This window comes from Diorhabda sublineata, chromosome 10 (assembly GCF_026230105.1).
Source record: "Diorhabda sublineata isolate icDioSubl1.1 chromosome 10, icDioSubl1.1, whole genome shotgun sequence".
NCBI lineage: Eukaryota > Metazoa > Arthropoda > Insecta > Coleoptera > Chrysomelidae > Diorhabda > Diorhabda sublineata.
The window spans coordinates 4,255,396-4,268,250 of record NC_079483.1 but is presented as its reverse complement, the minus strand read 5'-3'; the positions used below and the strand labels follow the sequence as shown (position 1 = coordinate 4,268,250).

General features: G+C 33.6%; 1 protein-coding gene across 1 annotated transcript in view; it reads left to right on the top strand.

The window, feature by feature from the left end:
* Positions 1-12,855, top strand: part of LOC130449285 (uncharacterized) — a 109,411-nt gene that overhangs the window by 36,773 nt on the left and 59,783 nt on the right. Inside the window, exon 2 of the mRNA XM_056787006.1 lies at positions 2,199-2,241. The gene's annotated coding sequence lies outside the window, so the exon portion shown is untranslated. The remainder of the gene's footprint in view (positions 1-2,198; positions 2,242-12,855) is intronic.

Genomic DNA, 12,855 nt, shown 5'->3' with positions numbered 1-12,855 from the left:
TTGAATTTTACTATCAAAAGTTTGAAGAAGAAAAGATCTTCGATATGAAATCTTATTACGTGGTTATTTTGTGCTCGATATTCATTTTTTTTTGTTCTTGGATCCTAGCAAACGTAAGTTCATCACCTTACACCCGAAAAAAAAACGATATACTGAGAAAAAAAACCGTCTCCAAAGAAGCTAAAGACGTATGAAGAAGAAGAGATCTCTCTCTTTTATATGAATCCTTATTAAGTATTTTTTGTACTCGATATTCGCTTTATTGTAGATTTTGGTTTCTGGCAGACGTAAGTTCCACCAGATACAAAACAGGGGGATGAAATGGGATGAAAAGAAAGAACCGTCTCAAAAGAAGACGAAGATTGTTCCATCTGCAGGTGTATGAAGAGGAAGAGATTTTTCTCCTCTATATCAATCCTTATTACGTGTTTTTTGTCCTTGTTCATTCTGTATATTAGAGAAGGTCTTTTTTCTATATATTCTAGATGTTTATTTTATTTTCGTGTTCAGTTTATACTCATCGTGCTGTTCTTGTAAACATATCTTCACTGTTCCTTCCGCCATTTACTTTTTGCTTCTCTTATTACTCTCCTTTTCTTCTAGTAATTTTGCAACGTTATATATTTGAGAGAGAGAGAATGATTAAAATAAATTTAAGCAATTATACACATCATACTAGTCTTATCAAGTTACGACATGTTTAAATTGAAGCGAAAAAATTGTCACATATTAAACCGACACCCTCTGTACTAGGTAATAGCCTCGTTCGTGGTCTTCAAGTGTACATGCTTTGTTCAGAATATGTTTTGCACATACATTCCTCCAAGAACGATTTTTGAACATCTAAAATTATAATTTGAATTCAAAACTGGCTAAGAGAATAAAATATAATTAGTAAACTGACCGAAGGTTTACAGGGTATTCCAAAGTTATCTTTACAACTTCAAAAATTCATAACTTCGAACATAAACAAGATATTTATATTCTGTCTTTTACATGTATTACTGCAAGTAATAAAGTTTTTTTAGAACACTTCAATATGCGCACTATTGGTGGCACTAAGCACTTCCAGTCTGTAATCAAGCCAGGTACGCTGTAACATGTCGCCTGTGATTATACCAAAAGCTTGTGTAATGCGGGGTTTCAAATCATAAATGTCATTAACCGGTGTCTAGTAAACAATGTCCTTTAAATAACCCCACAAGAAGAAGTCGAGGGGTGTTATGTCCGGAGATCTTGGTGGCCATGGAATTGAGCCATCCCGTCCAATCTATTGGTTGGGAAAAGTTTCGCGAACTACTGTAAACCAGTGTGGTTGTGCACCATCCTGTTGGAACTAAAAAATCGGATGTAATTCTTCCAACTGAGGAAGAGCAAAGTTTTGAAGCATATCCAAGTACACGCAGCCAGTAACTGTGGTTTCTATGAAAAAGAAAGGACCAATGATTTTGTTGTGCATAAGCGCACACCACACATTTACCTTTGTGCTGTCTCGTTGAAGCTCGACTACTGCATGTGGGGTTTATTGTACTAGACACATGAAACGTGACCTCATCACTGAAACCAACCTATTTCAATAAATCTTCATCATGCTCAATACGTTGTAACATGTCTACGACAAATTCCACACGTTTTGGTCGATCTGTTGCTAACAGGGCCTCCAGAAATAATGTACCTTATAGGCATACAGACGCAACTGTTTATGAAGAAGCCTGACGAAAGTTTTTCTGAACCTGTGTATCTGATTTCGTCTCTATGAACCATGACTCGCATTGAGCTTTCTGTTGTGGTGTCCACATCTTCACTTATAACTGCTTAGCCTATTGAAAAAAACATGCAAAAGATAGAATATAAATATCTTGTTTATGTTCGAAATTATAAATTTTTAAAGTTATAAAGATAATTTTGGAACACCCTGTTTAATTACGTACAAAATCGCGTAGGTTAGAGGTTATTTTATGGTAAATATCACAAAATGAATAAATGTACATGCGCCAGATTAAAAATCCTTACACGAAGATATATTGGACATACTCAGAACACATTCGGAACTAGAAATCTGCGCATGATTTGTCTAGCCTATCGACCTATTATTGTTTTTGTAGTATTTAGGTTCTCTAGAATGTTTAAAAACTGTTTATATGTAAAACATTTCATTCTCAACTTATTCTAACACTAATCTTCGAATTTTATTGCAGATATTTTTCTAGTGGATATCCACCGAAGAGATAAGCGCATCTGGTACGTAATTATAACACACTTTCTTTAACATTGGAATTAATTTATATGTTTTATTCAAAGGAGTGTTTCGAACATACTCCGTTAAAATAACGAGAAACTTTTATGTTATTTGAATAAGCAGAAAGTCGTTTATTTTTTTCTATGGAATGACTATTAGCTTTTACATATGTATATCCAATATTTAAATTAAAATTTAAAAATTACGCAACAAGGAAGACCTCGGAAATATTAAATCAACAGTGACCATGTCGACATTTTCCTGCAACTTGCATTAATTTCATGTTTTATTATAAAACATATAGACGATTCTGAAGCTCCCTGACCTAGTCGTGTCAAAAATCGATTTTATACATCAATGTAATCTCCTTCAAAAGCAATACATTCATTCCAACTTCTCGATACCGTACTTGTAGAAGGATTTGTCTTTTGCCTCAAAATACGCGTCAGTTTCAACAATGGCTTCTAATTCCAGCTGAATTTCTTACCGGCGAGCATTTTTTTGAGATCAGCGAATAGCCAGTAGTCACTGGGGGCCAGATACGACCTATACAGTGGATGAGGAAGCGATTCGAACTTCAATATATTCAATTTACCCATCGTTGCTTCCACTTGTGCATCGTTGCATTGTCTTGGTGAAACAGTTGCATTCAAACTGCGTTTCATCCATTGTCACATATTGACGCAAAAAATCTGATTTATTATATGTAAATATGTGCCAAACACTGCTCTGAATCATCAATACTTTGTTGTTTTTGTTTGAGTATGAGTAAACGCGGCATCCATTTTCTCATGGTCAAATCTTCATGCATAATTGTAAACACATTGCCTTCTGATATCTTTACGTTTTCAACTATCTCATGCAATTTCAATTTACGATTAGATATAACTAATTTGTGGACTTTCTTTTATGTTTTCTGGAGTAACCACCTCAATTTGACAACCAGAACATTCACAATCAATGATAGAAGCAATGATAAATTGAAACAGTCTTTTGAAAGTTGGTACTTCAGTCACACTATTTATTGAGAGATGTTATACAAGGCAATAGAATTGTTCAGAATACGTGTTGTACAAGTGTTCAGTTCCATCGTCGCCGAGTTATGGGTGAATAATTACCTCTAGGATAATTCTCCCACCGATTGGTAGCTGCTAATATGTTTTGTACAACCTGAATGTTGCTAACATTTATCACTGGATAAGTGGACAGTTCGATGAACACGTCCTGTAGGTGTCCAGGTTCACCTGTCGCTACTGTAAAATTGGTTTACCAAAATAGTCAAGTGCTAAACTTTTTAGAAATTTTGGGATCTTCCCTGTGACCACCAAATTAGGATACTATTAGGATAATGATAAAACAATGACACTATGGGACTATCGTATTACAATCCAGAGACCAAAGAATAGTCCAAGTAATGAATAGAAACGCGCTCTACCAACATACTAAAATATTCAAAGAGCTTTTGACTAACAGGAAAATAATGGCTCTGGTATTTTGGAACGTAATACGCACAATTCTTGGTGAATTCATGAAACTATAACGAAACAAATTTACTGTGAGTCGCCTCCAGAGATGCGTGCTGTATTCACGACCGCATATGGCCAAAGTAACTGAAGAAATTTTTCATAGGTTCAAGTCTCCAACAATTTACAATAATGGTACAGTGGAGATCTTCCATCACGTGAATACGTCAGCAACAATATTCATATAAATTAAATCAAACTCAGTCAACTCAAAAGAAATAATTACTACTAATATTCCAAGTGCCGGCCTTTTACGAATTGGTAATTAAAAAGAAAAATAATTTTTTTAATAGTCTCTATTTTATTTAAATGGTTGACATTGACATATTTAGCAAAACTCTTTTGATGAAAATATCGATATAATTAGTAAATAAGTTACAAAATGGCAAAACTAATATTAGGTTTATTACTGGAGACATAATTTTTGGCAGGATGATTTTAAATAAGTACATACATATTTATGTAGTTCACAAATTATCGCTTCCTATCAAATAATGAACAAAAAAACATAAAATTCTAAAATAAAAAAACTAAAAAACAAACAAAAAGAAATACATCTCAAAACCTGAAAGGAACAGTTTGTTTTTTAGAATGGAGCTTTCCTCTTTTTTCTTCTTCTTCTTCTTCATGCATTTTATTTTTCTTGAGCCTGAAGCAATCAAAAACGAAAACCACAACCCCAGCCCTGCAGAGGAGCAACTCCTATATCAGGGCCAATTCCAATGAGCCTTCCTCATTATAAAAAAATTTCCTCATTCCACCCAAAATATACCCAACGAAATTCTCTCTCTCGTGGTTTAATATTTAATATATCAACTGGGTGTCCTCTTAACTAAATTAATATTACAAATAATCACAAAAAATCGTCGTCTATTTGGATCTATACGATTTTCAGGATATTCTAGAGATAGGAAATGGAAATAAGAAATTACTTTCTGACTTCCCTGTATTATTTGTCCCACAACTCAATCGGGTTGAGGTCGGGCGACTTTCAAATACTCTGCACAGTATCGAGAATTGCTTGGAATCGTTGTCTTGCTGGAGGTAAATATTCTGCCTATAAGGCTCTGGCCAACATTTCATTTAATTTAATATTTTTTATTGCATTCTTTCTTCAAAAACCATACAATTTTCACCAGGTGTGTAGTCGCCCTTCCTTAAAAACATCACCGAGCCTCCACCGTGTTTTACATTCGGAATTCCGCATGACCCAACATCCATTTTTACTTCGACATTCGTACAAACACTCTCCTCTTAGACGACCCAAAAGCCTCAAATTTTTAGCCATCACTCAATAAAATTCTATCCCACTCCATGCATACTATTTTTATGTTCTTTGTCGCCTCTTATTTGCTCTGGTTAATTTATCAATTCTTATTATGATTACATTATCATCTTTATCATTATCATTTTCCTTTTTTAAACATTCTAATATAGTGACGCCACTGTTTATCGCAGACTGTCTGGCAGGAATATTTCGAAGAAATTGTGTACAGACGCCTTCCGACAGCTTCGACCAATAGAACTGCATGTATGTTTACGATTCGATGTTTTCATTGGTAAATAGTGGAAATGACGAGTCCACGTGGTCTAACGGTTTCTTAGATGTTTACCGAATTTTATGAGGGGAGTAATAAACATTTTCATTTGGTTGGGAACTTGAGTAATTAGGATATTGGAAGAACTATACTTGCAAGTCTATAAAGTAAGCAAATAACGGACACCATTTTTTCCTTTGGTTTGTAAGACACCGTTTCGCTTGACAATATGAAAGAAAACTTTGTTATAGCGTATGATTTAAAATGAATGGATTTTGGGGTTAACCGGTATTGTACATTCGAATTGGGAACTGTCTTTTGAAGTTGTTAAAAGAGAAGCCAACCATTCCAATCATTGATAAAACACGAAGTATTTATTTTGCGGCATGTGACACTATTCGATAAAAGCATTCTGCGATGCTGACTTAGCGTGTTTTGAGTATGATTTTGAACCGGAGAAAAGCGGAAATATTTTCGCGTAGGAATGCTATTTTTTTGTTATGATAAATGCCTCAACCTTCTGAATGACTTTGTAAAAAAATATAAATTGTGCACGTAATATAATCTGCTCAATTTAGATATTTTAAGTTACATTAATTCCTGAAAATCAGTAAAATTGTTTAAAATACAATTAAACATAGAATTTGAATATTCTCCATCATTTCCGTGTATGGAAAAATTTTGTATCCAAGGTCAATTGTCAAAAAATGAGTTTTTCGCAGTTTTTCGCAGTTGGAACTGTCATAAATTCATCAAATAAATTATCAATTGACCAGCAGCTTTGATATTTCTCATGCAATTATTATAGCCATTAATTAAATACGACTGTAAATCTGAAACATTATAACATTATAACTTTCACAACTTTTTTCACAGAAACGGTGTCTCGTAGGAAAAAAAGTATTGATACGTTTTTTGTAGATAATTCTATGATCTACAATTTTCGTCTTAAGTATTTTCATTATAAAACTACTCGTGTTGCTGCTAATCTCGAAAAACTAATTTATGTAGCTTCACTCTTATTTGTTGGTCTAATTTCACCGGACTAATGGAAGGTTTCAAAAGGAATATTTTCCTATTTTTGTTATATTTCCATTGATGCTTCATCGTTTTAACATTTAACAAGTTTTTAAATTAGTGTGCGAATAAATGAACTCGTATTTAATATGGTGTTTTTTTGTAAATTCAATAAAAGTGGAAAATAAAAATAATCATCTATCGCTTATCAAATACCATATTCAATAACTTTTACCTGCGCAAATATATACATTGATAGATAAAACCGATGACTGGATTTTAACTTTCACTGAACCCGGTCGGATTCGTTTCGGTTTATGAATTTTAATTGTTTTATTTTTACGTTATTGTGAAAAGGATGTGCACATCCTTCCACTGTACCTTACTATTTGATTGTTATATGAAAATATTGAAACATGCAGGAGCCGTGTTTCCTCATATAGTTACAGTTACATCATTCGCGTGCATTCATTGTAGTATATCATTTCATACTAATTCAAAAAAATATTTATTTTTCATACCTCGAGAGTCGAAACTAGGAGGTATGAAAAAAAATCTTACATACTACGCGGTCCAAAAGCTTTCTTAAATATTCTAGCCACTTCAATGTTGACAGTTGACAGTTTCACATCGATGATTTTGCATAACCTTTAATTCTTAATTTTCCAAAATTATTCGTTTTATTCGAAGTTTTGTCTAAATTAATGAAAACAATGAATGATGATGGAAAAGAAAACATAGCGATGAAGAGTTACTCGAATCCACGCCATCTGATCTCACCGAAGATAGCAATGCGGCCGTTCTTAATTCGTTGTCGGATAAATCTCGTGCAAGGTTCGAAAAACAGTACGAGCTCTTTAAGAAGTGGTGTCACCAGAAAAAATTCTAAATAAGATGTTTATAATTCTCTTTTATTTATTTTCTTTCCTCAGTGTAACTGGAAAAGTTTTGGATCTTATGCGTCGTCTAAAAACTATTGTGTACGCCGCAGCTGAAATACTACTTTGTTGGACTCGTCTGTTGCTCGCCTCGCTTCGCTCATCTCGCAATTTTCAGGCTCATCCGATAAAGTAGCACTTTCAGTCCTTGGCATACAAACAACTATTCCTAGGATTATTTTCCGTTCCCAGACTTCCCAGAACAAATGGTCTAAAATTTTCCAACAATGGAGAGATAATGTCGGCTATTTTGAGGAGTTTGACGATTCTTATTATAAAAAGGATATCAAACTTGATAAACATCGCTGGGCAACATCTGAAAGGAGATTACGTTCAAAAATAAATGTTTTATGTTTTTCAAAAAAATTTTGAGTTTTCTTTGTTGGGTCAGGTACTTCTGGGACCATTCTCGTAGAATAATGGAGAAGTGAATTAAGAACCAACTTTGTACTATAGTATGACATTCTTTCTATCTTTCTAGTCGTAAGGTTCTTCGTTTTTTCCCTGACATCTTTATTTCTTCTGTCCAGCTTCTCCTCAGTTTTCCTTGCTTGTTTTTGTTCACGCTTCTTATAGTTTCCGTACTCTTCTCCCATTCTCATGATGTGGCTGAACCATCTTAGCCTCCCTTTCACGATTTGAATATCTGCGAATGGTGAGCTTCTCACAGGGCTGCGCATCATCATATGATCAAAGGATTCTAATTTAAGTATAGTGTTGACTATATTTTCAAGGTTTTGTCAACGCGCTCAAGAACCTTCACTCTATAAACCCACATTTCATACGATTCCCAAGGTTTGAGCATATTTTATGTGAGCGTTTTGGAAGAGCTCAGGAAAGACATAAAAAGTGCCATCTTCTTACGCAGGTCAAGGTTAAGATCGTGGTTGCAAAGAATTAGTTTGAGTTTGATGAAACTTTTTATTACTCTAAACTCTATTATTATCAAATAGTTTCCGTTATTTGTTTACATTATGCGAGCTCATATTTTTATTTTATCGATGAATGCGACAAGTTAAAACTTGCAAGTACCGGCTGATTTATCATTCTTTAACTGCGAATTGTTTCTTCGGTGTTTATGATCGTAGTTTAGTCCCAGTAAAATCTTTCATACGCAAGAACGTGCTGCGATTTATACTTTTTGGACCAAGTCATCTTTTTGTGAAATTCGAATATTTCCGTTCTCTAAAATTCAGATTTGTAAGTTTTAAAAAGGGTAAAACTAAAGAACTATCGGTTGAAACTTGTGCGTTAATCTTCAAAGCCGCCGGATTAAAAAATACCTCTACGTACCTTGAACTACAACTTGAAAAAATATGCATCCCTCAGGAACTTTGGCGATTTAAAATGTTCAGGACGGTCTAGAAAAACTACAACTGCTGATGATAAACATATTGTATTGAACAGTAAAAGTGATTGGTGACTCGCAGATTCAGAGATAGCAGCTCAGATCAATGAATCTAGAGATCTGCCTTTGAGTGTTTATACAGTGAAAAGGAGATTGAAAGACGCTTGCCTTTTTGGAAGGATCGTAGTGATGGAACCTCTTTTAAGACGTCAAAATAAGCTGTGGGCTAAAGAATTTGAAAATTGGACGCATTAAGGATGGGAGAGAGTTTTATGAATTGATGATTCAAAGTTTGACGTTTTTGGGTTTAAACTTGTAACTTTGCCAACGTTCAAGTTGCTTTTCGATGTCAAGTATTTTGCAGCAGCAGTGTTCGTGAATTATTCAGACCAGCAACAAAATGAACTCCTCATGTAAATTTGATGAATCGTTATTTCTGCGCAATTTTGTGCGTGCCTTGACTGCCATGATTTTTCTTTTTATTTGTTTCTAAATTCTATATTATCGCCGTTCAGTTTTATTTCCTGCCCTTTTTTGAAGATGGCTTTGCATTCGCCCTCAACAACTCTTGATTCAATCTTTTCTTGAGGAGGTAGAATGATATTTCTTCGTTCCTAAGAGGTAAAGATCGAGATCTTAAAGATCGAGGTCTTAGATAATCCTAGCACCCATGGAGTTGTGTAAAGTAAACTTTTCAAACACTTTATTCACTATAAGTAATTAATTTAGCTTATAACTTTAGATCGATACGCCTATGGTAAAATTATTGCATAAAAAATTACTATATCGACATGTTAGTAACATCACTAATTTTGGAGTCAAGGTGTTTCATATCGTATCTAAAGAAGGCGGTACTAACATATCGATAATTATTTTCCATACGATTTAAATAAACAAAATAAAATATTATATGTATTGACATAGTTGACGTTTATCTATTAATAATAAAAGCGGACATAGGGATCCATGAATGAAGACTTGAATGCTGAAGAAGACCTGACTTTACGAATTGGTATTATAAACGTGAGTATCAGGATTGATGATGACGAAGAAATAACACAACAATCAAAGTTCGACGAAACTCATATCTTTAAATTCGACTGCCAACGCTCTAGCGGACATTCTTGGGTTAAATTATGCCTATCAGGATAGGAAACGCAAACTCATTCTTTCGATATAAAGTGTTAAAATTTTAAAAATGAAACGTTTTTTTTTTTTCGATAAATTTCTGTGTGATCGATTGTTATTGAAACTTTTTTTATGATTGTCAGGTCGATAAACTACTTGTTTTAAAATGAATAAGTGATTTATAGTTTTCTCCGGAAGCGTGCAGTTGGATTTAAGGATCCTTTGTCCACTCCTCACTTCTCCGCCACTGGTTAAAATGTTTTTTTTCCAATATTTGAATTCTACCATCAGTAATAGCATCATTTGATCATCGCTCCTGTGATTATTTAGAAAAATACTTAACAGTTTCTTCCGAATCAACTTATATGTATAGGTTAATAGTGTCCTACGAAACGTTTTTTTTTTTTTTCGAAAAATATGTTCTTCTACTACTCTAAAACGTTTTTCCAGAAATTCTCAATGAAGTCTAATGCCATACAGATACAAATAAATCAGAATAAAAATGTAACATTTAGTTAACACATCTTAAACATAAAATAAGTGAAACACAATAAATTAAAGCAACTGATCAAATCGCACATTAGGCGTGTTAGAAATTTCTTTTATTGCTGCTTGTATACGGCCAACAAGATCTTCTACATTTACTACCTAGACTTGACATGCCCCCAAATAAAAAAATCAAGAGGAGTAAAATCCGGATACCTAGCTGGCCGACCAATTGACCCACCTCGACCTATCAAGGTCTGTCCATAAGTGGCATTTAAATGTATTCGTATAAGTGCTGAAAAATGTAGTCAGATTATTGTAGCTTTAAATTATTAAATCTTCAGTTTGCTAAATAAATTGTTTTTAAAAAACAAGTTGGTGAATTGAGTTATTTAATTCTATTTCAAAGAAACGGCAGTTCTCAGCAATTACAGCTTGCAAAGCCAAATGCTCTTCACTTACAAAAATGATTTGCAACCTCTACAAACAGCGGAAAATGACGGCTTTATTAATTTTTGCCATGAACTGAATCCTGACTATGTTTTACCCGGCAGGAAATCTTTAAGAGAGAAAATTCTTCATGCCGCACGTACTACAATTGTAGATATTCTACATTTAGTTGAATATATGGCTGCTACAACAGATTTATGGACTTCTGACAGTAACAAACCATACCTAACTGTTACAATATATTCCATTCATAATTCAAAACTTTTTTTCGCAAACTATTAGTACTCGAGACGTTACGGAGGAACATTCTTCTATTATTTTAGCAAGTGTGCTGAAGTCGATATTTGATGAATGGCAAATTACAGAAAAAATTGTGACAATAGAATCTGATATTGCTCCGAATATAAAGAAAGCTATTTCTGAATATTTAAGTAAGAGAAACCACTACTGTGTAGCTCACACTTTGAACTTGACTGTAAGAAAGCTAATACTCAATTTATGAAAATTATAAATAAATACCAATCCATAATCACCTATTTCAAGCACCAAAGCGACTCACAAACTTATGGAAATGCAACGTGCAATGGATATGGAATGTATCAAATTAATGCAAGATGTCCCAACGCGCTGGAATTCTACATATTTAATGCTAGATAAAATGCTCAAAATTAAAACTGCTTTATCAGCAACTATGTCCGATATGCCTGGTTCACCAAATAATTTGCAAAACTTTGAATGGGAAGTGGTTCAAGAATGCGTAGATAAGACCTCTTGAAAAACTTACTGCAGCCTTATCTGGAGAGAAATGTCCAACATTGTCTTCAGTGATTCCTTTGATTAGAAATGTTCAAGCAGCACTGGTTAAAAAGATCGTAAATACAGGCATTGGTCAAGAACTAAAAAAATATTTATTATAACAGAATCGGAGTCTTCATCGTCAAGCCACCCGCAACCAGAAAATAAGGACGTGAATGATTTATGGGAAGATTTTGATGGAAAACTTTCGGAACGTACTACAAATCAAACATCATCAATGATCCTATTGCTTACTGGAAGAAAAGGAAACTAATTATGCCAGTTCTGTATAACTTAGCGACTTAACTCTGTTGCTTCAGAACGAGTTTTTTCTACAGCTGCGCTGATATGTATCAAAGAAGAAACCGTTTGGAAGGGAACAAAATGATTTCAGTTAAATTTGTTATCTCATTAAAAATACATTATTTCTGTTCTTTTGTTGAGTTTATTTAAGATTCATTTAAGTTAATTTTGATGCATGTTTATTATTACCTAAATTGATTTAGGATTTATGCGTCGTCTAAAAAATGTTGTGTACGCCGCGGCTGAAATACTACTTTGTCTGTTGCTCACCTCGCTTCGCTCGTCAGGCTCGTCCAACTAAGTATCACTTTCAGTCCTTGGTATACAAATACAAAGTTACCAGTACGAAGCGACTCGAGTGAAAAAAAATCACTACTTATTAGTGGAATTTGGAATTTATCTGCTCATCTCCATATACAAACAGTTGAAGTTTCTTCGAGCATTTGGTGCAACAATTATCGTTCGAGAATGTTATTTATTGAGAATATCTTTTGGGGAAGACCAATTTAACTGATCTACCTATTCGTATAATCGAATTAATCACACTGTATTATTTTAATAGCGAAGAAACGCTACTGATTTATAGAAAGGCCGTATGCAAGTTGAACGTATCTACTTATTATGTTAAAAGGTACAATGAAAATAATAAAGAGACGTGATGAAATTATAAGTGGTCGTGTTTGGTTTGTAATACATGTTATTTATAACTAATTAACATTACATATGCTTGGATATAAATATAAACGCGTTACACAAACAAAAACATCAAAAAGACAATGACATTTTATTGTAATTACATGTATGGTCACTTGTAAAATGTGTAGGAGAACGTGACATTCGATACTGATGTCCGTAATTGATTATACAATATTGGGATGAAATAGATAATCAAATAAATATCAAGGACGATATTTATGAATTTTTTTAGGGAATATATTGTCCTGTTTCACAGAAATTGATCATCCCAAGTATTCTCACAGAAATCGATAAATTACTGTTATGGAAATATTTTTATTATGATGAAAATCTTCTAATAAATAAAATTCTCCTAAACGGCTTGACCGATTCTCATGAAATTTTCTGTGCATAT